The following is a 25,802-nucleotide window of genomic DNA, read 5'->3' on the forward strand; positions in this document are numbered from 1 at the left end:
ATACTGAATCAGCAACTCAAAGAACAAGCTTTCTTGGTTTTACTGCTGTTGGCAAATGTACTGAAAAATAGATATTAAAAAATTGAGTCGTGTTTGTTTTTTCTATAGCTGGACTAGACAGGTTGAGCAATGGGATAAAAAAAAGACCTGGTTACCTCAGTTTTGGGAGGCTTCAGGTGTTCTGCACCTTGTAGTACTCCCAGTCTTGTTTATTTCTTATGTTTGAAGCATGAAAAATGATAGACTTCATTCCCCTAGAGATAAACTCCAATCTGCAATTTAACTGAAACAGGTAATGCCTGTAAGAAAATGCTGGGCCACACTAGTCTGGCCAAGCTCCTTTTGCAACGTGGCCTATTCCATTACAACTCATAATTACTGCCACACAGACGCTGCTTTATAAACAGGAGCAGCAGGGGCACTGCAGCAACAGTGGAGGTTTCCCGGTCTGCTCTTCTGGTAGAGTCTGACTTTGAAATGCTACAGATGGACTCAGCAACTCAGAAATAAATAGACAGATAGATAGAATGAAGAAGGAAAGAGAGGTTACTTTACTAACTCTTAATAAAGTAACCATGTAATTAGTATATGATCACCATCACCATACAACTCTGACCCGCAAATTAACCTTCTTACACTGTGCTACTGTCTATTGCTAGCTTTTCTGCTTTAATGGTTTGTGGGGACAAAATGTCATGGAACTATATATAATTCCAGTCACTTTAAACTCCTCCTAGATTCAGAGGCACCAAGTTGTGCCTTATGTCATCCAAGAGGTTAAAACCTTAAAACCCTCAATTTGCAACAAGGCTGGGTGTGACCTACCAGTAAGTTCCAGCATCACGAGGAACAAATGAACACTGTAGAAAAAAAAAGTTGGTGAAGAATTGGATTCACTAGAAAGCTTTCCTTTTGATTAAAATCTGAGATAAAATCTGCAAATAATAGCAAAAATGCTCTTCTGCATTTTTGAATTTGCTTCATATACTTACAAAATTGTGTGATTTTTTCCATCATTAAAGTTAGTGCACTCTAAACCAAAAGACTAACAACTCTAAGAGTGCTGAAGTGCCTATGAAGTAACGAGCAAGAGGAAAAGGAAGTTCTGGATTTTCTTAATCCATTGACATTGATAGCTAGTACTTCTGACAAAGGAGATGTGTTAAAAATTCGTGATTTTATCAAGAGCTCTTGATATATACATGTAAAAATATTTATCAATATATGTCTAAGTACACATACATACATATAAAATTTATCTCTTGCCTACGTTTCAAAGCTGGAGAATATAAGAATTAAATGTCTATAATATAAAGAAAAACAAAGCACGTACTTGAAAGTAATCTTTCTAGCTATCTCTGAAGACCACTTAGAAACAAAAACAACATAACTCATTTTTTGCAGGAGGAGCTTTATAAAACACAATATGCTTGCCATTGGCTGTTGAACTGGCTTTCAATTTTGATGGGAATATTTTGGCCTAAATTACAACTCCTTCTGTCTTAAAACAAGTTGCCTTAGATCTCTTTCTCCTCTCTGGGCTGCACTAACCAGAATTTTGCAGGACCCAGTGCCCACAGCTGTCCCACTCTCTCCTCAAGTGCAGCACACAACAGCGTACCAACTGGAGAGCCTGGTCCACAGAGAAGACATCAAAACTGCTTAGAGGGCAAAGTGACACCTTTGCATAATACTATTTATTTTAGTCTAATTATTCCAACCAATTTTATCATTGACACAAGTATTTATCCTGAAAATCACTGAATGCCAACGGATGTTACCAGTGAATTAGCTGCTAAAATTCAACAAAATTTAAAAGGGCAAGATCACCTTTCCCCAGTTGAGAGCCTCCACTCAACTTTAGCAATTGCCTTTCCTACCCTGGTCTGTCACATAGATGGGTATGGTGGCACCTCTCCCATCAGAAACAGAAAATCTGAAGTTCACAGCAGCTGTACCCTTAAGATTACTAAACAAAGGGTACTGGGCAAACCCAATATACACAGATCTTTCACATTACAGCTCAGGGCACTGACACTACGTTGCTGCACAACATAAATAGAAGTCAGAATTATGTGGGTTATTGACCACTGTATACTTTCCCACTGAATCATAATTATAGATTCTCTTTTACTGTCTCTACTATGTAACTCTGCAATGAATTTGATTCACTGTGCAGACACAGCATTCACAAGACCTCAAAGTGTTTCATGTCTTAATAGAACATTCTATTACCCAGGCACATGTGAGCTTGCAGCACCAGGGGCCTGGGCTGAGATGCACAAAACTCCATGTCGGGGCTACCACCACAGACACAGACACATCAGATTTGCTCTCACCATGGTGGCACAGCAGGTGTCAGCAGAAATCTCTCACATGCTGATTCCTACAGAAGCTGTGTGAACAAGAGGATACTACCCTCATACTGTCGCTAGACAGTGAATACCAGTGACTAGAGCCCCATTTCGCATCCATTTCTTTTAGCTTCTAAACAGCTACTGCCAGGAAGAGGTCCATGGAGGGGCACTTTGCAGAAGGCCAAGCTTGCAGTGCCCAGCACCAGGAGCTCCATGCACTAGCAATCACTTTTCCTGGGCACGATGCAGGGAGCATCCTCCTGATCTGAGGCTGGGGATGCTCACAGCATTTTCCAGACTGAGCATTAAGTTGCTCAAGGAAAGTTTCCCATTACTTCACAACCTAAATCAAGTGAATGAACGTGCCTCACAGTTGCTTTTCTTCAGTTTCTCTCCTCACCACAGAGACTCCTGAGCTGGCAAAGGCCAGTATCATTCCACTGAGGTCAATGGAATGCTGCCCATTTATATCAGCTGATGAATTAAACCTCTAGACATTCTCTCTTGCACATGATTCTTTTCCACCAAACCCAGATATAATGCAGAGTCTAGAACATACAGACCTGAAGACACCCCCAGCTGGTTTAAACCCTCACTTCCACCCTTGCAGCTGTACCAATACCACAGCAACAGCAGGAGGCTTGCATAAACTGCTCCAATATAGATATGTCCCCAAAGGGAGGGAAAAACCAGCAGCACGTATATCGATGGTAAACAGATACCAGCAAGCAGCAACAGAACAACTGGCATCAAGGTGAGGTTCTGCCTTCCTCTCACACCAGCTTTTCCCACCTTAGTTTTTTTTGTACAAGTAAGCACTGGAAGAGCTACAAGGAAGATTCAGCATGTAGAACTGGGAAAGAGACTGTCTGAGGGTATCTTCCTTGTAAAGAGAAGCTATGCTATGGAAAACTCATGACAACCGTTGGCTGAGGCAACTGTGTAATGCTGCAGCATGTCTGGGGAGGAATTTAGCTAGACTGCTGCAGTGATTGTCTTATGCCCTCAGGCAAAAGATTTTATTACTCTTATCTTGGCAAGCACAACATTTACTTATTGGCCACAACCTTAGTGCATGGAAGGAAGGCTGCCTTTCTACCGCTCCAACCCAGTGGCTAAGCCAGTAATTCCCACCTCAATATGTAACCAGCTGTCTCAAAAGCTGAAGAGCAAAGACAAAAAGTTCATGAGGTCATGCCTCAGCCCATCGACCTCCAGCTGAAGTCACAGGGGAGCACAGTCTAAAATGAAATAATTAGCCATGGAAGCCTAGTGTCCAGGTGTCTCCTGTGTTGGAAGTCAGAGCCATCTGGCTGGTACACAGCTGATGGGATGTGCACAGCCAGCCAAAGGAATGCTGAGATCCCACTTCTGGAAGGGTGGATTTCTGAAGTACAGAGGAAACTGGAAAGTGCCTCCTCTGCTCCGCTGCTCAATAAATGCCGCCTCAGCCACATCTGAATGTGGAGCAATAGTGACATAAAGTGGCCTGTCGGGTTAATCACAGGTAGAAAGTGAAAACATTTCCTTGGAGACTGATACCTTATGCTGTTATTCCAGTCTGGCATGCCGTAACAAAAACAAACCCTATGTACCACCTTGCTCTTTACAGAAGGGCCACCAGAGCATTCTACATCTGGTAACAGTAAACAGCACAGCATTACCTGGGAGGAGATATCTGCCTGTTCCTTGTCATGGGAAAAGATGGAAAAATAAGAGAGGCAAGTAGGAAAGAACAGGTATAAAATGCAAAAAAAGTCAAAGGTTATGACAAAGTTATATTCCATCCAGATGTCTGGTACTCTGAAAACAAACAATATCAGCAATAATAACAAAAAAAGCACAGTATCATATCACATTTGCCATCAAGTCTTCAGTACAACCTGATAGCCAACTGAAACCTTATGAGATCAGTACATCTAAAAGTATCTTCACAGCAACCAAAGGGAAACCAAAGGGAAGGAAGATAGAAAATGATCATTCAATAGTCTGACTTTCCTGTCAGGACCATCACACCAACTGAAACTGTCTGCAAACCACAACTATGAATCAATATCTCAGTATTAGATGACATTATAAAAAGCCAGCAGAGATGTGCCGATTTTTCACCAGAGTGCTATTTTGTATCCTTATGCTCATTATTTGACTATTTTTTATTTAATTCTTACAGGAATGCCTTTGTCTCCAGGAATAATCATACAGTGCACAAGGTAAAGTGATCCCCATGTTAATGAGGGTTTCCACACACTAATTTGACGCACACTTTCTTTGTTAACAAGATCATAAATATTAGCTACAATTGACAGGGAAAGGCACGTACCCTGTAAGTGTAAATTATGGTTTGTTTTATAAATTAAAAGCAAAGCAACATTTAACAATAAAATTCACAAAATAACCCTCTGTCATTAAAGTATGATACAGATTAGTGACTGAGGCAGAAATTCACATTTTGCTTGACAAAGCCTAACTTTGCTTAGTTCTTTACAAATTTTAACTCTAGCACACAGCTGAACAGTAAGTGAAAACATGAGGAAACATCTACTGATATCAAGTCAGCATCAATTATTTTAAGTGAATGACAAGTATACATGCTATCCAAGATGCACACTGAAGTGCTTACTGAAGTGCTAGCTTAAGGCTTGCTCTAGATTTAGAAAAGAAATTAAAATGTTGAAAATTGAGAAAGTTGAAAACCAGTATTAGTGATTTCTAACTAAAAAGCAAAGTTATAATTACAGAAATCAAAAGTGGATGTAAAGAGACACCTGCTTGGAAATTTCTTCTGAAATTTCCAAATTGGTAGGGATTAAAACAGAATACACAAAATAGGACAATTGTTTTACAAGTTTCATCTTCTTTTCTTTTGAAGATTCTGTCTTCAGAACCTGAAGAAAACCTCTGTTTCTTTGTTACACAAACTCTTTCTTTTGCCTGGATCCTTAACTGTTACGCTAGTTATTCTGCTGTCCTATCTATTCACAAAGTCAAGAGTTCCCTTAAAGAAATGTAGTGTAAAGAGGGTACACGGGTCCTTCTGTTTGGAAATGGGACGCGTGTACAAGAGCAACATGAGCAAGACAGAGCATTGTGGTGGATCTGCCTCAATCTCTTGTTCTACTAAGCTCCCCAAAAAAGAGTCAAAAATTCACGTTTGACTTAAACAGCAATCTATTTGATTTTTTTTTTCCCTACTGATAACTCAAGGGAAATAGAAAATGACAAGAAAGAGCATATGGCTTCCAGTCTCTTTCTTCTTCCTTGGCTTCAGCTGCTCGCAGCTCAGGACAATTGTAGCCTGATGACTTCAGAAACTCCCTGCAGCCCTCTGCCCCCACTGGTGGCAGCTCCCTGCTACCCAGAGTATCCACTGTTCTCCCACCTTGTCCTCTTCTAAAGTTTCTCTCTCTGAGCTTGTACCAGAAGCAAATGAAACACAACAGCACACGGACAACTCTAGGTTATGAGTGCTGCAAGTAGACTTGCTTCAGCTATTGAAAGAAAAGCTACAAGAAGGTGCAAGGTGCAGTATCCTTGTGATTTATAAGCACTAGGGCCATGAAAAAGACCATTGCCACGTGCCGTTCTCCAACTACACAACTTGGACATAAAGGTCTAAGCACTGGGAAGGTGTCTCACACAGGTCTCTGCCTGCTCCTTATCCACTCCAACAGAAATGGACTGAATTTCAGAGTCTGCACAGCCACTAAGGTTACAAGAACAAGATGATCCTTCAATACACAAATGTGCAGAGAAGCTATGAAATGAGACTGTACAGCAGTACAGGTCATTGCTGTGCCACAGCTTAGAAGTTACAAGCCAGCCACAGTTTTGTGAGGCTTGACAAAGTTTTGACTGCAGAAATGATTACATCGCTGCAAAAAGGGAAAAATCCACACAGCGTATCTCACTAACCAAAACTCCATCCATTTTTCTTGTTTCCTCAGCAGAACATCCAAAATACCTTGTTCTACACTGCAACAAGCTTAACTCCAAAGAGTTTGGACAGCAAAAATAATGACGCAGGTTTAAGGAGGTAAAAAATCCTTCCTGCTCTTTGATTAACTGGGCTTCTTGATGGAGTTAAGTGCAAACAGCTGCCTGGACTTCAACTGAAAAGCCTAAATCTAAACACTCCATGTTTACATAACCCAAACTTCTAATCAGGCAGCTGGATAATCCACCCATTTAAAGCATCTCTAAGAGTTTCAGGGAAATGTGATTTTCTTACAGCTAAGCCAATCAACAACCACTTTAAAAACCTCTGGCTACCGAGTTACTACTTTCCAACGCAAGTCTCAGCGGGATGGGGTCACGACCCTCAAGTGAATCACAAAGCAATTTTGGTGGGATCCTTCCTTTCTTTTTCTTTTTTTTTTTTTCTTTTCTTTTTCTTTCTTTTTCTTTTTCTTTTTTTTCTGAGAAGGTACAAATCTGGATCTCTAATTTCCTCTGTATTCAGTTGCTGTAAAGTAATAAATTAAAGCAGAGAGGCATACAGCAGTGTTCAAATGCATACTGGCTTTTGCTCACAGGACCTTAATGCAAACTCTCAGAACCAAGGAACTCAGAAAAGGCAAAGCACAGTCATCTCTGATAGAGTCCTGAATTTCTGAGGGGAGAAGAAAAGTAGGATACAGGAATTAGAGGATTTTGAGGAAGAACACAGCAAAGACATTTACAGGATCACTTACAGAACTCAATAGTCCTTAAACTGACAGATACATTCACAGTGACTTGCTCTGGCCATAGCACTCAATGTTTAGGGTCCTACATCATCTCCACTGCTATATATCAAACACTGAGGTGTTTTACCACTGTATTTTATTATAGAATAATAATACAGATAAATATAGATATGTTGGCCATAAAGAACACTCACACTAGTTGTGCCCAGCACATCTCTTGAACATCTCTTTAGCTGTGTGACTTTCCAGATAAAATGTCTCAATTAGGCAACTATTTTGAGTTCAGTCTGGCTTGCTTCCCAGCAACTCCCCTGACTGCAAAAACAATGTAAATATTGTAATTCAAATAACTGCTCTACGTATAGCACATCTGCACTATTTGATGGTGAACAAACAGCTAAGCCAAATACTGCCTAGTCGCTAAGAGAAACAGAACAAAGCAAAGCAGCTCTGAAGTGAAACACCCCTTTTGTATTCACCTCTTTCCAGTCTCCACTCCGTGTATCTCAGAGATACAAATAGTTATACAAGATACAAATACAAGTTTTTCAGCAACAAATGCTGCAGATCAGACTCATGCAGCCCTGTACTCAGGCTCACTGAAGCAAGAGTCATTTTTAACATCTTGATGCCAATGCAACATGCAGTAGCAATAGCTTCATCTGCAGAAAATAAGGTGCAGAAGATGTGTGTGTTTCAAGGTACAAGTATTTCATCTCTCAAACTGGCAGGCTCAGCTCTTTGAGCAAGAACATAGCCCTGCTGTGTGCTTCCAGCTGCTCCAGCCCCAGCTAAATCACATTGTTCACATTTAGATGCATACCTTATTTAATTTCCTTCTATACTTCAGTATTCATACAAGCACATAAAGCACCCCAGCCAGGACTAGAGTGCAGAAGCAGACTCTATCTGCTTGCAATGCTCTACAGCACCAACTGCACCTGCAATACACATACAGCTTCCATTCTGCAGGGGTTTCCAATAAAATTTACCTTAAGTTTGAAAGTAAGACAGAGTAGTTATTCTGCATAGAAAATAATTTTATATGGTAAACAATTATTTATTCAGCATCTTCTTATCTGGTTTAAAATACATATATTTAAAAAAAAAAAAAAGAAAAAGAAAACCACAGCAAGAACCATACTCAAAGATTCAAAATTCAGGATTTTTAAACAAAAATTTGCCATTTTTTCTAAAAGCATATCACTGTTTTATAGAACTGCAACTATTTCTAGTCCACATTTGCCTATGTTTGTGTAACTGAAAGAAAAAGGCTGCAAAGGAACATCCTCACAAAGGCAGAATCATGATGTCAAAACCAGGCCCAGCCTGGTCTTAGCTTCAGTGGGTGCTCCCTGTACCTGCATGGGCCGCAAAACATAGTGCATTCCAAGCAACTGCTAACAGGATGAAAATGAAAAGGAAAACATAAGCTATTTGATGCACATAAAACAGGTTTTTGCAGATCAGGGACAAACAGGTTTCTCCAAGGAATTCAAGTTAAGCTATCTTCTACCCCAAAGGAGAACAAGCTACTGTCTGTCATCAGTGCACTACTAACAGTTTATTAGTCTGCTGACATCTCCATCTAGAAAAAAAACTGGTAAATTGTCTCAAGATGAGAGGTAGCAGTGAGCGAAAAGGACTTGCTGTGATGTGGTGGTGGCAAGCAGGATTTTTTAGACATCTACACTTACTCTGTGATAAAATGCTTCTAAGATGGTGTCACTTCCCTCCCAGACAGCCCAGCTTTTCTTAGCGCCTGATAATGAATCAGTGACCCTCTGCGAATCAGAGCTAATCTCAGGATATGTCACATCTGTAGCAGGAGGAACAGCTGAGCAACACTTGTCCAGGCATAATTGAGCCTCAAGATTGCAGAGCAGTGCGTGATTAATTGGCTGAAGGATTCCTGATAAAGAGGAAGAGGATAATGACCAGCCTGGGTCAATGGGTGGTGCTCGGCTTATCTGGAAGCATTAAAAGAAATGCTCCTGATCAAGGTCACAGGGAATGGTGACAGATTCTGTGTGAGTGTGAATTTGAGGCATTTCAAAATCACATTCCATAGCTGTGCACAGGGGCAAGTGTGCTCAGGAAGAATATTTTAATGCCTTTTATGGTCCTGGTTCCACCATCATTATTCACATGAGTATTACCAGGAGCCTAATCTTGAAAGCTCTACTGATCAGCTTTGTATTTTCATACGGACTTCACTGACTTTGAAAAGTCAAGTTGATTCCAAGGCAATTTTCACTTGGTTTTCATTTGGGCATTCCAGTTTGTGCCAAGATCCACTTTAAAAGCAAAGAGGCAATGCCCCCTCACTGGAAAATGGGAAAGAGTCAGCTGGAACTACTGTGGTCAACAGTTGTGGTGACACATATATGTGACTCTTGGCCTTGGAACTACTTTGGCTCTTCTCTAGGACTGCTCAGCTAAGCTGAAAAGAGCAGGTATTGCTTCTGCTACACACATCTTGTCAGCAGCTGTGAAGACCTTTGTGGTGTACCCTCAGGGAAATGAAGTCTTGAAAATTTCTACGGATGGATTCAAGAGCAAGTGTCAGTTGTGGGTCCATTGTGTTCTTGTGCTTCAGTCCACCACAGTGCCTTAAGCAGATCGGTTATATGCTGTGCAATCAGTTTGCAGCAGCCAAGTTGCTATAAATATCAGCTAAGTGAGTTCAGGTAAATTTAACAGAAAAGCATCAAAGACTAAAATAATTCAGCAATAAACAAAAGATGCCTTTTGTAACATAGCAGTAGTCTGTTCTAGCATACAGAGGACTCCCTAGGACTCACGAAAAGTGCATCTTCTGGTACCTGTCCCTCATAAGCCCAAACAAATTTGTCTGCCAGATAGCAATACCTGTTGCCTGACCCAGCCAGCCTTCCTCACAAGGTAATTCTGCCTTTCCTTTCTCTTTGGATGAGCAACAATTCCTTTAGCCAAACAGCTCATGCTGCCACTTTCCTGGTTCATTAAGAACTTCACTTCAACCAAACAGCTGAATAGGTTTTTCTCTTCAATTCTAAATATTCATACAGGAGCTGAGCCCTGTGTGCTTCATGACTGTGCTCCAGCTGCCTCTAGCTGATGATGTTGTTTTCATCTGCCACACAGATTTTCATACACTGAGATTACTGTTCAATTATAACATTGCTTGTGGAAAATCAAGAGGATGGCAGTTTATTGGAAATAAGTGTGAGGTAGAGTACTACAGGGAGGAAAGCTGCTCTTTGAAGCTTTGGTCGGCATCAGTTTATATAGACCACACAAGAGAAGGTGTGGTGGGTCACCAGCTGACTTATGATCAGAAGAAATCAAAAGTCATACTGTTATTGGCACAAATCCAAATGGGCAAAGCATCAACTAGAATGAGATTTTTTGTCTTTAATGTAAAGTTTTCCACTTCAAACTACCACAACAAGTAGGTAAAATGAGCTTAAAAGTTGTATGGGACTGAAACAGAGCAAAGAAAGCTCTGCAAAACAAAACTTTGCAACCTACAGCATTTTCAAACTTTATCTATTCACTCCAGACAAATATACCCATTCCTAGAAGTGAACCGTATGCTGCTAATTGCACAAGCCCAGCAAATGGGAATTCATGTTGTCTCATCCCTTAACAGACTCATCAGGCAGCATATATCTTCTGAGCAAACTGGAAACAGCCAAGTTGCCGTGAGCAAGCCGTAGCCTCAATCTGAGAAGTAAAGCAGATTTCAAACTGCTCCCCTTGAACAATAGCACAAATATCTCCCATCTCTAGACAGAAGGGATTTGGCTACTTCCTGTTTTGCCTAAAGAAGATTTATAGCTGATCATCATACAATAAGTGCTGGGTAAGGCTTATTAATCCTTCCAAACCCACTTCACATTAGTGACTAATTCGAACTTATTTGGTACATAAATCACAGGGTACGAAAGCATTACATTTCCCCTCCTCTTTGGCTGCAATTCTGAATCCTTGAGGGTGTTCTTTTACAACCCTCTAATCTATTTATGTGGCTCCAAACACGCTGAGCTGAATTCTGTTTCATAATCTCCCTTCTTGCTCATGCAGCACTTTCCCTCTCCCCAGCTCCTAGCTTTCAAGTGTCCCACTTTGTAGTGCGCTGCCCTCCAGTGAGTTCTCAATAATAGAGCTCAAATCCAGCTCTAAAAGCAGCTCCTGCCCAAAGCTTGCTCAGTATTAAAGAGTCATCAGCACTACTGAAGCACAGAAGTTATGAGATTAATTAAGGCATTTGCAAGGTGGGATGCATAAGGAAAAGCTCAGCAATTTCAACTTCATTTTCATACAAATAGTCTGGACGTATTAAAAACACAGAACAGGTTATAAAGATTACTTTTCTTCATAGTCTGAAGGCTATGGTGTTCTCTAAAATAGAAAGAGAGGAAATGCACAGAAATGGTCTTCTCTTCAATGCTGAAATTCACGTAGGCAGAACCATCCACAAGAGCAAAATCATCAGTTAATCCAGTCTTCAACTCATTCAAAGATTTTATATCAGTGATTATTCCAGAGATTCTCTCTACTAAAAGAAATTAGTATGACTTGCTCTCTTTTGTGGTCCATATTTGTCTTGCCTCAGCTTTTATATAGGCTCTCCCTTAGACCAACTAGTGCACCATGACCAACATTTTCTTCCTATCTTACTCTTTTCCATTTTGACTTAGACACAACTCAAAGTTGAGTTAAAGTATGACTGCAAAAGCAAATCCTAGTTGCTTCACAGAGTAAGCAAGCACAGATGGAAATACCAGAACTGTAGCTACTTTCAGCAGCTTCCACCCAAGCATTGTATATACCTTTGTTCATTTGGAATAAAGAGACAACCATATCTACACAGGGTTTGAGAACTGGGAAGCCACCTGCACCAAGAAAAGTGACGTGCTGGTCTTTCAAATACTGAGGAGTATCCAGGAGAAATCTGGCTTCAGATTTATACCTCATTTTTCTCTGCCCTTTTTTATCTGTGAATCTCAAAGTGTCTCACAGAGCAGATCAATGTTATTACTCCTAATTTACTTGCCCAAGGTCATCAAGCACAGATACAAGCTGAACTGCAGTGCTCCAAAATGCTGCTCAGAACCTTGTAGACCATGCACTCTCCCTTAAATAAGCATTAGCATAATGTTCTTAACATAAATATGGAGTCATAATATCAATCTAAAACTAAGTTTCTAAGATAAATGGAAATAAGATAAAATATAAATTAAATAGGAAGCAACATGTCTGGACTGCTTTTTTAGGCATCTGTCTTGAGATTTGCAGCACAGAAATAACATCTCTCTGACATCACAAGTATGTAGTTCTGCGCGTTGAGAAAAACCTGCTGTTTATTTGGATCTTTTGAAGTCTAGTATCAATATAGCTTCTTAGTCCCCAGAGTGTCCTCAAGGTTTGAGATGTATATTTTTAACTTCTGCGCTTACTGACATTCCATTCATGCTACTTGGCTGTTCTCCCCACCAGGGCTTCATCAGCTATCGCTCCAATTTTGGCACCACTGGGATTATTTGCTTTACCATTTCCTAAATGTCTGCATGAGGAGGTGTGGCCTGCTATGCCAATTAGCTCACCCACACAAAAGCTGTGTTAACTTCACAGCTAAGGCTCCTGGCATGCATTCTCCTTATCGACACAACCAGCATAAACCAAAGAAACAATGGGTGAAGGCAGCACTCAGAACAGCTTTATGTGCCACATTTTACACACCCGGCTGCCCACATACCACTGTTCCTACAGCCACTCAGTGACATCACTTCCATGCAGCAAATTGTCCTCTCCTCCAGAACCCAGACACCCATAGCACACCTGCACAAGCCCTGCAGAACATGTGCACACTATGATAGGAAGAAGAAGGGAGAAAGCCTGTGGGGATAGTGCATAAATGCTTAATTAGTTCATAATTTATACTGATGTGGGATTTCAAGGATGCTGTCAGCGAAGTATAGATGGTACCTGTCAAATAAAGCCACTAATGTATACTGCTGTTAATGAGACAAAGAAGATTTGGGGCTTTATGGGAATGGTGTTCTTTGCTGCCATCAGAAATTAAAAGCAGCCAGGGGTCAAGAGTCCTCAAGAAAGCTCTGCTTGAGTCCTTCATGTTTCACAACTTGATGATGCACTGGACAAGAAGATTATTACATGAAACTTGAATTCAGTCTCATTGGCAATGGTTCTGATGACAAATAATTATTCCTCCAGCAAACTCTTTGTTCTGTTTGACATCACTTATATTACAATATATCCATCCTGACACCACATGGTGAAGTACCAGGCACAAGTCAAGCCTGGCCTTGATGGGGGTAGCTAACTGTTCACAGTGAGGCACAAAAAATAAATGCAATTTGAAAGTTGACACTGTCCAAATCATTGCACGCTGTCCCTAACACAAAATGCAAAGAAGAGATGTAACTTCTACACACCAACCAAGTTGGCAAAAACACAGAAAACATTTTTTTAGCTGCCATAAAGACCCACTGAAACAAGAGCTTCCCAAATCTCTGCAGGTATGTCTGTGACTTTTCCATCATCAGCAGCCTGCCGCTTAGGGAAGCAGAGCATTAGGCTTTCCTTAAAGCTATTTAAAAGCCCCTCTGTTCACTTTCAGCTATTCATCATGATCATTTGAAGTTCTTTTGCACCCCTCCTTCTTCTTTCTCACATCTGGTGCTGCGTGTTACTATACTGCAACCATAAATAACAAATCATACGGAGATATTGAATGCTCAGTCCCAGTGTCCTCACATTCAAGTCCATGTGGCCACCACCACAAATGTACACGAGAAGATGATGGCAGTACAAAGTTCTCCATTCTGAAATACAGCTTCTAACTAGTACATAATTAGCAGGGCACCAAGCACGTAGGCTAAAAACTAAGCTAAACAGCACATTTTAAAAATATTTCCTCCTTCAGTGAGTATGATTGCATTTAAAACTACAGAGGAGATAAGATTTTAAAATAATACCTTATGAAGGGATGACTTCTGATAATTTTTGGTCTCTCAAAATCTGGCATTTGCGGCTTCCATATACAAGAAGATGAAGAGAGAGAAGGCTGTTTTTAATTGCCTTTGTTCCATACATAAGATGAAAGGACCATATATTGTCCCAATACATGAACTTGTTATAAGTTATATGTACACTGATCTGATATGTACAGTGCTCTGTACCTACTGAGCATTTCTGCACAAGCACTTGATATTCCAGTTCTCGGTCTCTGCTGAGCAAGCACACCCTACTCTGTGATTGATTTGTCTGATGGGAGGGAAACTGTAATCAGTTCTGCAATTTATCCAAACACAATTGAAATTATGCTGACGGCATCAGCTCTGTTGCCTTCCATTTCTGTCTTCACCAGAAGCTTATTACTGCTGGTGTACAAATTTCTCTGAAAAACAGGCTTCTTAAATTTAAGAGTGGACTTCAAGAAAACAGAGGTTTGGCCAATGGTTACTAAACCATTCTTTAAATGCGTGATTATAGAAGATGGTATTTCCAGTGTTGCAGATAAAGCATGAGCAGCTATGAACATTTTAAAGTCCAGAATAAAGCTCTGCAAGCTATACAAATCTCTCAAAACTCTCAATACATTTGAGGAGAAAATCTCTTGTGAATAAATACATCAGGACCTACCTTCTCCATAAAAGCTGTTTATGGTTAATCATTAATGATAAATCATTTGTTCCGGGTATTTTCTGAAGATGCTTTGGAGTTTCAGTGTCTTGAAGACAAGTACCACTGCAGTGTTTACATACCAATGAAAAAAAAATTCCAGTTCCACAATTCACAAATCCATACAAACCTGGTTTCCCACAAAGCTTAAAATAAGTGAATCTGAAAAGCTTGTCTTCACCCCTATGTTTCCCAGTGAGGCCACGAGAAATCTTCTCAGTACTCTCAGAAGACGTTGGGCTCTTACCTTTCTTGACTGCACACCTGTAACTTCTCAACCTTATTTTACTGAATGCTGAATACTTTTAAAAGCAACTTGCCTTTGCAGGTAGAAAGCTACCTGAACACTCAGACAGCAAACTGACTTAACTGAAACTTAACAAAAAGAAAAAGGCAGAAACAATATAATAGAGTAAACCTTTTGCCTCCCTCTTAGCAAGGATGCACTCAGGGGTTAAACTGGACTACAGTGAAAGAAATCACTTGTGAAGGGTTCATTTATTTACGTTCCTATTAGAGAAGCCTACAAAGGCATATATCAACAGAAACAAACCATTTTAGTACATTCATTGACTGAACATCCATCAGTGTACGTGATCTATGCCAACATGTATTAGGAGTGATAAGATATTACTACTGTAGTGCCAAAGGACGAGGAGGCAGGGAAAGGAACAAAAGGGAGCGCTGATCCCTTCCTTAACAATGAGCCCCTATTTCCTTTCACTGCACCTGAGCTCCAAGGCTTCAAAACCAATGAACTTTTCTCGTTGGGCACTAACAGATAGGCTGTGGTTTGCCTCACACTTGGTGGTATACTAACCCTCAGTTGTATGCTGCACTGATTCCTTCAAAGGAGCCCTTCCTCTTACAGCATCTCTTGACTCCTGTATCACTTCTGCTAAATAAATGACATCACCTCGCTCAATCAACCACATGCAGCTTTACTCCTTCCCCCTTCCTTCCTACTGTTTGCACTCACTGTTTATTTTTTTAAGCACCTCACCCCCCTATTAATCCACCAGACAGTACAAAAGACTCATTTGTTAGAGAGAGAGAGATTAGAGCTGTAAGCACTCAGTCTCACTGTGAAACACCTGTTTCATTCAAACAACCAGAGGAAAAAAGCAGAGAATTGAACAAACTGCTGGTGGAAATGGAGCTGTGAGCAAACTCCTACTGTGAGGAGAGCTACCAAACTCTGGATGCTGCTTTTCTTACCCTCTTCAGTCAGTACTGCAGAAAACGCACACAGCATCTACAACAGCAAATTCACATGCCTGCAACACTGGTAGGCTCCTGACACTGTGTGCCTGCTCTTCAGCTCTTAACAGAGTACAGAAGCCTGCGAACTATTTACTTGAAACATTGTCTGAAGTTATTTTCTCTATTCTATTTTCCTTTGTCTGGAATTTAAATTAGAAGGGCCAACACTGTCTTAAATTGGAGCTGTATCAACCAGCTTCATTTCTGATATTCCTTCAGCACCAAGACAGGATCTTTCCATTGAAGCCTCCAGTATACTGCTGAGGTGTGGACAAATGCTTTGCATTTATTCTTCCAATAGCACCAAACACTACCCCAGTTTTGAGACATAACTATTTAAAGAGAGCATGAAAATCACTCTGAACTTTCCTAATCATTTTTTTAATCATATAAATGTAACACGAGTCTTCAGCAATGTCAACACTTACAGAAAGGGTCAGTAGATTGATTTATGGATTTATCTTCATGGAAAAGAGGCAAGTGACAATATACCAACAAAAATACCAAGTGGCAAAGCATGGCTCTGAGTCATTCTCTTTCTTTTATGAAATGAAAGAAAATTATACACCAAACATAATAAGTAAACACCAAGCATAAGCACCACAGGCAGTAACTAAAGCTGGAAGAAGGCCAGGCTACATTAATAGTTGCTATTTGATCTGGTTTAAGATTTCTAAACACCCAATACCTAATGAAGTCAGAGGAAAGGCTCCTATCGATTTCAAGAGGTGCTGTACAAGGCCTAACATGATCACCAACCAATATATTGTGCGTGGAACAAGGAACAGAACTGACACTACAGCAATTAAGTTCACCTCAAGCAGTGGTAACAGTCCCACTAACCATATTTCAAAATTCATCAACTTTTCCTCTTTCCAGAGCAATCCGGTCTCCTGAGCACTGTTAAAGCTCTGAAATAAATGGAATTACTCAAGGAATAATTTACCACTAAAACTGAATATTTATGGTAAAATCTACCACAGCAATTTCTAATGTAGTGCAATCCAAGAATTCTGCATTAAAAAAAATCAGTAATGCAAAAACAGATCTTCAACTGATATAAATCAGCTGGCCATATTTTAAAGCGAAGGGGCTGTAATTTGCAAGAAAACTACAGCTTGTCATTTTCAAAATGAAAACATTTTACAACATCTACAGCTAAGAGAAGACCCTTGCTTTTACTTTCTTACTCTTACTCTTACTTAATAATAGCTTGTTTCTGTTGCTTCAAGCGCATTTTTTTTATACTTGTTACAAAACTGCAAGCATCACAAGACACTATTTAGGTGCCAGTTGGTTTTAAGTTTCACTGCTTAGATATTTGTAACTTATTTGAGGAGCTCCCAGAAGAAATGAAGCTTATATTACATAAGGATGTCTGTCAACAAACGCAATATAAAGCACACCTTTCTTACTCCATCCTTTTTTCTTTTTTTAATCAATTCTTTTAACAACACATAGAAACAACTGTTTTTCTGCGTGTAATGCCGGTATGTGTATGTAAATGTATACCTGCATCTATCTACATACACTGTTCCAGCAATAGTCGCCCTTTCACACGGCTCATCAATAGTGGGCTTTACTCACCTGACGGGCAGCGTGCCACAGGCCCATGCGCTCTGTCAACGCCTCTTATCTGCTCTCATGCCTGTCTTCAGATCTGTAGTTAGCAGAGGCTGGAGCTCTGTCTCCTGCTAAACACAATAAAATTAAAGCTGTAATTAGCTGCCTGCTCCGGACAGCCAGGCTGCATTCCACATCTAGAGCCAGCGTTGGAGTGACGGCCACGGGGATAGCATGTGGCCCAAGGGAAGGTGAACCCCAAGGCTCTGGAGCAATGCTATAGAGGAATGAGAGAGCTCAAGGCACTCTACCTTCAGGAGGCAGGCTTACAAAAAGAAGTTTGTGCATGCAAACCCCGACTTCACACACAGCCATCTGACAGCTCCGCTGTTTGCGCCCATAGTGTGGAACCCCTCCTGGCCACCTCTGCGTGACACTGCCTGCCTGTGAAGCTTTTCTGGACTGCAGGGGAAACATGGATCCTGACACACACAGACTGCTGCAGTTTGATTCAGGTCCTCCTGCTGGTGCTTGCTGGGCTCCTTTCCCCCCAAATGAAGCCATCTCGCCATGCAAGCACACTGCCTGCAGCATGAGGTGGCTTGGGAGTTGCTGGGGCCGAATGGAGCCACGCAGCATGGGCAGCCCTGGCCTCTCTTCCCAGCACCCGCACAGGGAGCACCCATCTCCATTAGGAATGGGAGAAATTAGCCACAAATCCCGCAGATTTTGAAGAAATTAACCACAAATCCTGCTGTTTCTGACAATTTTCAGAGAAGCTCCATTCCCAGGCATCAGCAAATTGCTCCCTTTGCATAAGTGTTGATTCCCAGTCATGACACTGACTCCTGTCAATCCAGCCCCTCAGTTGTAATGCTCAGTCTAACGTAGGTGAGGAAATGCCTCAATTCTAAACTTTCAGCAGAAATCTAATTTCAACGGTGCCATTTTTCAGTCAGTACAGATGATCTGTCTTAACTAGCAACCTCAAGCAAGCAGCTATGTGCAATGAATTAGCAGCATGCAATCCCACTACATACACATTCAAGAGTACCTGCACGTCAGCCAGCAGACCTGTCATTAGAGAAAGCGTTCTTCAGCTTTGCTTCTAATGAAGCCTCACTTCTGGCCGACCATTTGGCTCTGCGAGCCACAAGATCTGCCTTCTTTGTGTTCACAAACGTTTCCACTGCTCCACCACATCTGGCACCGTAGGCTCCTCTCTGTCAACAAGGACATGGCCGTTTCACCACAATGTGAGTCTGCATTAAAACCTGGATTGGAGGTTTGGGGCAGAACAGAATGGCTGATGTCCCACAAAGCAAGCTTGCTTTGCTACAGACCAGCTGATCTCCCCTTGGTGAAAAGGACTACCGAGATCAGCAAGAACTGCAGGTACCTGCAGCTACTGTTCTCTTCTGAACTTTGCCTACATATTTAACAAAGCGATTAAAAAAATAACACAGTTGATGGGACAAGGATGTGTGTAGAAGGAGAAACGGGTGACAGTTCACATCCAATTTAGCAAAACAGTGACGTTTACAACAAGTAACAGCTCTTCCCCAAACACACACTGGCATTCCCTGCCTGTATCTGCCTTCTTCTGCTGATGCTGCCAGTTCCCAGCTTCTCCTCTCCCACCAGCACCAGGAGGCAGAACAAGGGCTGAAGGAGAAAGCAGTTGTGTCTGCTGGTGGACATACAGCCTTTCAGAAGGTGCTTTTCTTTCTATTTGCTGATGGCACTCCACAAGACTCCTGGCAAAGCCAGCAGTTCAGGCACTGTCACTTGCCTGCCCAGGGCTGATTTTTTTGATATGGCTCTGGGCAGCTCTTCCTCCCCAAGCTGCTGGAGGGGCACAGCATTTCCCAGTCCCTGCTTCCACACAACCCTCCTTGGGCCAACAGGGTTTAGCTGAGCTCCAACACAGAGAACATGTCAATATGAGCATCAAACAAGCTCACACCTTGGCCAAATCAGGGTGGACAATCACAAGGGAAGCCAATCCCAGAGTCTTTCTCCCTAAGGCTCTTCTCTGAAACAGCTGCAATGTATTTTCTGTAAGGAAAATAATGTATTCTTCCTTACGCTCAGAAATGCTGAACAGTTTCTGCTGATCATTTCCAAATAATTTAGCCTGAAGCAGACCTCAGCATGTATGATTTCAGCACGCATGGTAAAAGTTTAACAACATTAGAGGCTACTACAATGGAAACTGTTGGGCATCACTGGTTTCATTTATAATAATGAAACTCAGTTGAAAGTTAGGAGTAGTTTGGTGCATTAGCTTTACATAATAAACACCCTTTTTTCAGTACCAAATTGTTTTACAGAAACTGACTTCAGCTAAATATTTTGCCTGAGTTAATCTTGACTCATATATTTTTATTCTCACAGTATTGCTGTATTTCATTGTTTCAACTCATACATATATATTACATTAAAAAAATGTTGATATATACCACGTGTGCGCACTCTCATACCTTACTCTGTATTATTATACCCTGCATTAATATAAAATCAGTACTATCAGGTGTCACATTTTCACATTTCAAATGTGAAATCAAATTTCAAATTTCAAATCAAAATGTTTTGATGCTTCCAAAGCAGAACTTCTCAGAATACCAACCTCACTGTGAGTGCCAAACTGGTGCCTGATATGCTGATGGGGTTTGCAAACTCACTTTGAAACTTAAAATTTAAGTTTCAACAAAGTTCTACTTTCCAACCAATGCCACCAACTGTAACATATAGATAACTACTCTGGGTCACTGAAGTGCTCAAAAAAATAGCTCAGTATCTGTGAAAATAAGCAAGTCAATGAGAAAAAAATGGGAGTTAACATTCAAAATTGTGAGGGTTTTTGTTTGTTTGCTTTTTAATATCAAACAACTTGGGACACACACACACACAAAATAAGATTTAATTAGGAATGCTATCATCAGACAGTTCATACCTGTCTCCCTGTTATTCACCTGGGCTTTTTGCAGGGCTTAATTGATTGAAGCCTTTCAACTTACATGACTTGCTTATATACAAAAGCAGAACAATGCTAACACTAAGCTGAAAATTTTTCACGTTTTGTTGTTAAAGATTAGCAGGTCCCTCCCCAGATATCTGTGGCCTTCCCCAGTGTTCTTTTATCACTGCCTGTATCCTCCCCCATCAACAAACCTAGGCAACATTACCTAAACAATAGGGTTCACCAAACATCAATTGTGAGCACAAACATAAGACCTAAAGCTTATATGACAAATGCAACGTCCACCTGAAAATCAAACATTTCGAGAGCAGTAATCCAGAAACCTAGTTTTGCAAAGCACTTCTAGAGGTCATTTTGGCATGGAAGGATGCCGAGGTCATTGCTAGAGTTGCCTGAGCGCTGTTTTAACGCATCACACAGCAGAAATTGCCCTGGCTTTATCCTGTCCTCCTGTCTCATCAAGTTCTTGGTTTTCTTATGTTTGTCACCTCACTGCATGGACAAGTCTGCTTCTCGGTGTCCATGCCTTACACCCTGGAGGCAACATGGCAAGGCAGGAACCATCTCTAGTTGACTTTAGGAACACAATGAGTAACTTGGGGCACTTCATTAATACAAACCACAGATACTGGAAAGCATCCTGCCATCTTTAGTATGCTGTTGATGAGGCCCTAATACCATGTGTTAATTCAACCCCATAAAGGTACATTTTGAATCAAACTCGTAATGAAATACAAGCCCCACATTCAAGTATTAGTGTAGGGAAATAATGAACGTATAAATGTTCATAAATACATTTATGACTACAATATTTTACAGACATCTCCCTTATGTAAATATACACTCGTCGCTCCGTGTAGTTGATTCACTGCAGGTTATTCCATACACAGCTCCACGCAGTGCAGGCTGGTAACATTCACTGCTTCTGCTAACAATTCACGAAGCAAATAACTATCTGCACATTCTCCTTCAGGCTGCTAATAAGGTCCTCCAGTGCTCATTTTGCTATTATTACCACACAGTCAGTTCCTTTTGGACTTAAAAAAAATAATAATAATAATCTGAGAGAAAATAAAAACCATACGAGACAGCTCTTGCAGCTGGCATGAATCATCCAAACTCAGTCAGTGGGCCAGATCTTTACATGGTGCGAATGGTCACAGTGCCAAGGAAACCAAAGCTGTTCTCCAGGGACCAACTAACCAACACCCTACTTCACTGCTCAAGCTCATTCTTTTCATCTAATAGCAAGTACATGAATCTATCCCATCCTCTGAGCTAGTAATTACTGTGATTAAGATATTATTAAGATATAATATTTAGATAACCACAAAGCTGTGGTTATCTTGGAAAAAGACATCTATCTGTAACTTTGCAAACTTTTCCATAGAGGAGCAACACCTTTCTTCTGGTTGTTTTTTCTGGGGTTGCCAGATGAAAGAGAGATGCCTGTTCTAAACAGCATCAGCTCTGACAGCAACAGAGACAGACAGAGCTCTGTTGGACGCCTGGGTCAGGTGCCTTCTCCCTATCAGGTAAATGGCACAGTGCTCAAATCTCCCTTCCATCAGTTTCCACATAATTGCTACGTCTTCTCATGTGTCCTAGAGGTTTTTGTTGGGCAGGTCTGTTGCCCAGTTCTTCTATAGAATGGTTTAAGTTAGCAATTCCCTGTGTATCGGGGTGGTAAATGATGTCTTAACTTATCACAGCGTGCTGTTTCAGAAAGCTTAATAAACTGGACTGAACAACAGTCTAAAAAAGGAAATAAAACATTTAACAGGCTGGTATTTCTACCCCCTTCTGCTTTCTAAGAAAGACAAAATAAAAAACAAACAAGCAGTACTACAAACCGGAGTGTGCACACAGCTCGCCCCGCAAATGCTTCCCCATTAACTCAGTGTTTGACTGCATTACCTATGAACATGGTTTCAATTTAGTTTCTTATTAATCTTGGGCATTTCTTTCAACTGTTATTTTAAAAATAGAAACTTCATGTTGAACGTTTTAATAGCAATAAGTTTCAAAGGCAACAAGCTGCTGTACTGATTTTTTTTCCAAAAACTTTATTGCCAGATGTAAGTACTTGTGATTATTGATATTCTTTGTTTTCCCACAGGTTTTTCATTTCCTTATTAAACAACATATCTCTATTTAAGCAACTCCATGAAAGCTTAGCGAGGTCCACAAGAAATCACTGCTCACCAGCCCACGGATCCATCTCATCTAACTTCAAGGCACTTCAAACTGCTTAAACAGGAATTAACCTGCAATGAACTAACCCATTAGACAGTGAAAGGGACTACAGGACCATGAAGACTGTAAGTGCTTTCATCCCACCTAAATTCTGAATTCTGAATTGTACTGTAGAAGTAACTATTTTTCTCCACTAATTCTCCACCAAAAAAGGGATCCTACAGCTGCAGAAGGACTTAAGATAAGCAGTTATCAAAGGATCAAACAAAAACTGGGATGAATCCAGACTCTGGGGGTCCTCAGTACTATCAGTAAACAAGCAGAGAACCTGCTGAGAGAACATTTCAAGCCCATGTATATTAGCTTAAATCAAGTTTAAATCAAGATAGTAACACTACTGTGGTTACCATAAATGACCTCATCTAAAGTACAGTTCAAGTGGTCTTTAGGTAAGATCAAAAGTCAAATGAAGTAAACAGAAAAGCAGCTACAGCTTTGGTAGGCTTTGCTGCACATCAGTTTTGCATATAGCTCTGCTCAGTCTCGTCTCTTCCTTACAAAGAAAATCATGAAACCACACCACAGAAGCCACAGGTAGCTTAACCACTGATTTCACAGAGACAGTAACTGAATCCTTCCTGAGTAGAGACAAATCTATTTTCTATTTGGGAACATTGGGAACATTAGAAAAAAAAAAAGCAGTGAATTCCCATCCATCACTTTCTGAGTCCGGGGAGATGGCAGTGAATAGTAGCAACCGTGGGGAACTAAAGGAAATCTTCGCATACAGCTGTTAAGTACTAAGTGGGTTATCAGCAATCACGCTGATTTTAGGATTTTATTAGCACTTGAAGAGATTCCACCCACTTCTGATAGTTCCCATCCCTTCAAAGAGACTGCCGCTATACAAGCCAGGGATTGAGGATCCAGCACAGCTTCTTCCACCAGCACCAGCTCTGCTCAGAGCCTGTGGCCCTGCCCCCATCACCTCCCATAACTCATTCCCACCACCCTGCCAGGCGTTTCCGCTCCTTCTTGTGCTAAATGCCAAATCAGCTGTTTATGTAGCTGTGCTCTGAGGGAGCAGAAATTTCCAGTGAGGAGATGGGAGCAATAACCTTGTTTTCTATCGTTGTTTCCAAACAGCTGCCAGGAGTCCTTACCAGGTAAAGTAAACAACTCGAAACTCAAGTAGCTTCCTTAATACATGGCTGGGACAGGTAAAGGGAGTATTAAAGGACAGAACTTTCTAGAGTATAAGAAAAAAGCATTTAATGGAGGCTGACCCAAAGTCCACTGGAAGTCAGTAAGTAGACTCCTGCTGACTTCAGTGAGCTTTGGATCTGTTCTACAAAGCCAGCCAGCTGCAAAAGCTGCTACAGTCAAAGGAAAATGTGCTATGAAGGAACAGTGGCCTTGTGGCTGAAGTAGTGGCATGGTTTCAAGAGACTTCCGTTCAGTGTTCAGCTCCACCACTCCTGACCCTTTGCAAATAATTCAATCCCTCTGGAAATCAGCTTCCCTTTCACACTGTAGGTATCTCATCCAATCAGCTTAAGCATGCAGAAATTTAGGGACATCTGTGAGAGGAAACAATTTCATGGAGAGACTCACCAGCACCATCCCAGTGGGTATGGCTCTCCTGCTATGGACCTAATAAGGTCTGTTCCCCTGCAACCCAGTACTACAGTGAGTGTTCAACCTGTATCCTAGTTCCCTTCAGCCATTGAAATGGATGGCTAACACACCACAGAGGTCAATGCATGCTGGCAGGTTCTGTTGAGATCCACGTTCCTGTATCCATCTTAAAAGACATGGCTGTTCGACTCCAATCCAGCCAAGCAGATGAGCATTTATCTAACTCTTGAGCATACGAACAGGACTATAAAAGTCAAGGTAATACAAACATAATTGCTTTCCTGGATGGAAGACCTGGGAGAAGTAAGCTGTGTTTTCCTGGAGAATCAAGGAAGCTAGTCAGTCTTAATATTATTTGCACACTTGCCAGAATATCCTCCTCCCAGCAGTCAGGCTTCTGGCAGTTAAATGCAAACCATCTACTGTAATATTATTCTTCTGTGTAAAAAACAAGCAGAAGAAATACTTTAAAAAACTATCCAAGCAAAGGCACAAATTCAACCCCAGAATTTAAATTCTAAAATCATTTCACAGCACAGAAAGATCAAACTACAAATAAGCTGCAAAAGACATTACTAACTCAACATTCCGTTATTCCTTTTTTCCGAAGTGTGATTCTTTTCTTCAAGCCAAGCATACTTTGCTGGGACCAAACTTTCACAGTAGATTTCCTGTGCTGTGGAATTGATGAGATAAAGCAGTTACTTAGGACCAACAAATCACTTCATTAAAGAAACCCCTTCATAAATATTTTCAACAGCAATTAACATCCTAGTGTAAGGAACTCATTTGGTGCTACATTCCTTGATCAGGCAAGATCTCCCTCCTAACATCATGGTTTCCAGAGATGGTCTTAATTTTGAAGGAAAGAAAGAACCATGACTCTTGTCATTGCCTCCACATTAGCTATTTTCATTCTTTTAGGCAGGAACAAACAGTCAAAGGTTGGACAGAGCTGCTTGCCCTCAGTTCTCAAGTCACATGAAAAATGGACTGTCCAGTGTTTTTCTAGCTGTTTCATAAGTCTCTGGGGAGCCAGGATAACTTACTGCATTTCTTCTTAGCAGAGGTGAACAAAAGCATACTCTCACCTGGGGTCCAGGCTGCTTCTAATGTGTATCCTCATTTTGCCAGCATTTTATGATAAAGGTCAGTCCTGGCAGGTAGAGAAGGTAGAAAGTAGAGCTAAAAAACTTGAGAATTTCTAGGTTGTTGTTTTTTCTTTTTATGTCCCTTTGCCTCATGCTAAGGGCCTGCCTATGAAGTTAACAATACACTAAGCTGTAGTACATTAATCAGCTACAGTACATCTCCAAGGCTGTACAAAATCCCAGGGTCAGTGTGGTTCCTGGTGAAGCAAGAAGCAAGATCCAAAGCAGAAACTCAAGAGATGCTGCAGGAGGTTACTTGCTGAATTCATTCTGC

The 25,802-nt window shown here is 40.9% G+C and overlaps 1 protein-coding gene across 4 annotated transcripts in view; it reads right to left on the reverse strand.

Annotated features, from left to right (window-relative positions):
• Window positions 1-25,802, reverse strand: part of BMP2 (bone morphogenetic protein 2) — a 237,776-nt gene that overhangs the window by 80,293 nt on the left and 131,681 nt on the right. For 3 of the 4 annotated variants that reach the window (XM_090134876.1, XM_090134874.1, XM_090134878.1), the window contains one exon: window positions 17,585-17,691. The gene's annotated coding sequence lies outside the window, so the exon portion shown is untranslated. The remainder of the gene's footprint in view (window positions 1-17,584; window positions 17,692-25,802) is intronic. The other variant, XM_090134875.1, reaches the window with a different exon arrangement.

Source organism: Phasianus colchicus, chromosome 2 (assembly GCF_987193195.1).
Source record: "Phasianus colchicus chromosome 2, bPhaCol1.hap1.1, whole genome shotgun sequence".
Classification (NCBI taxonomy): Eukaryota; Metazoa; Chordata; class Aves; order Galliformes; family Phasianidae; genus Phasianus; species Phasianus colchicus.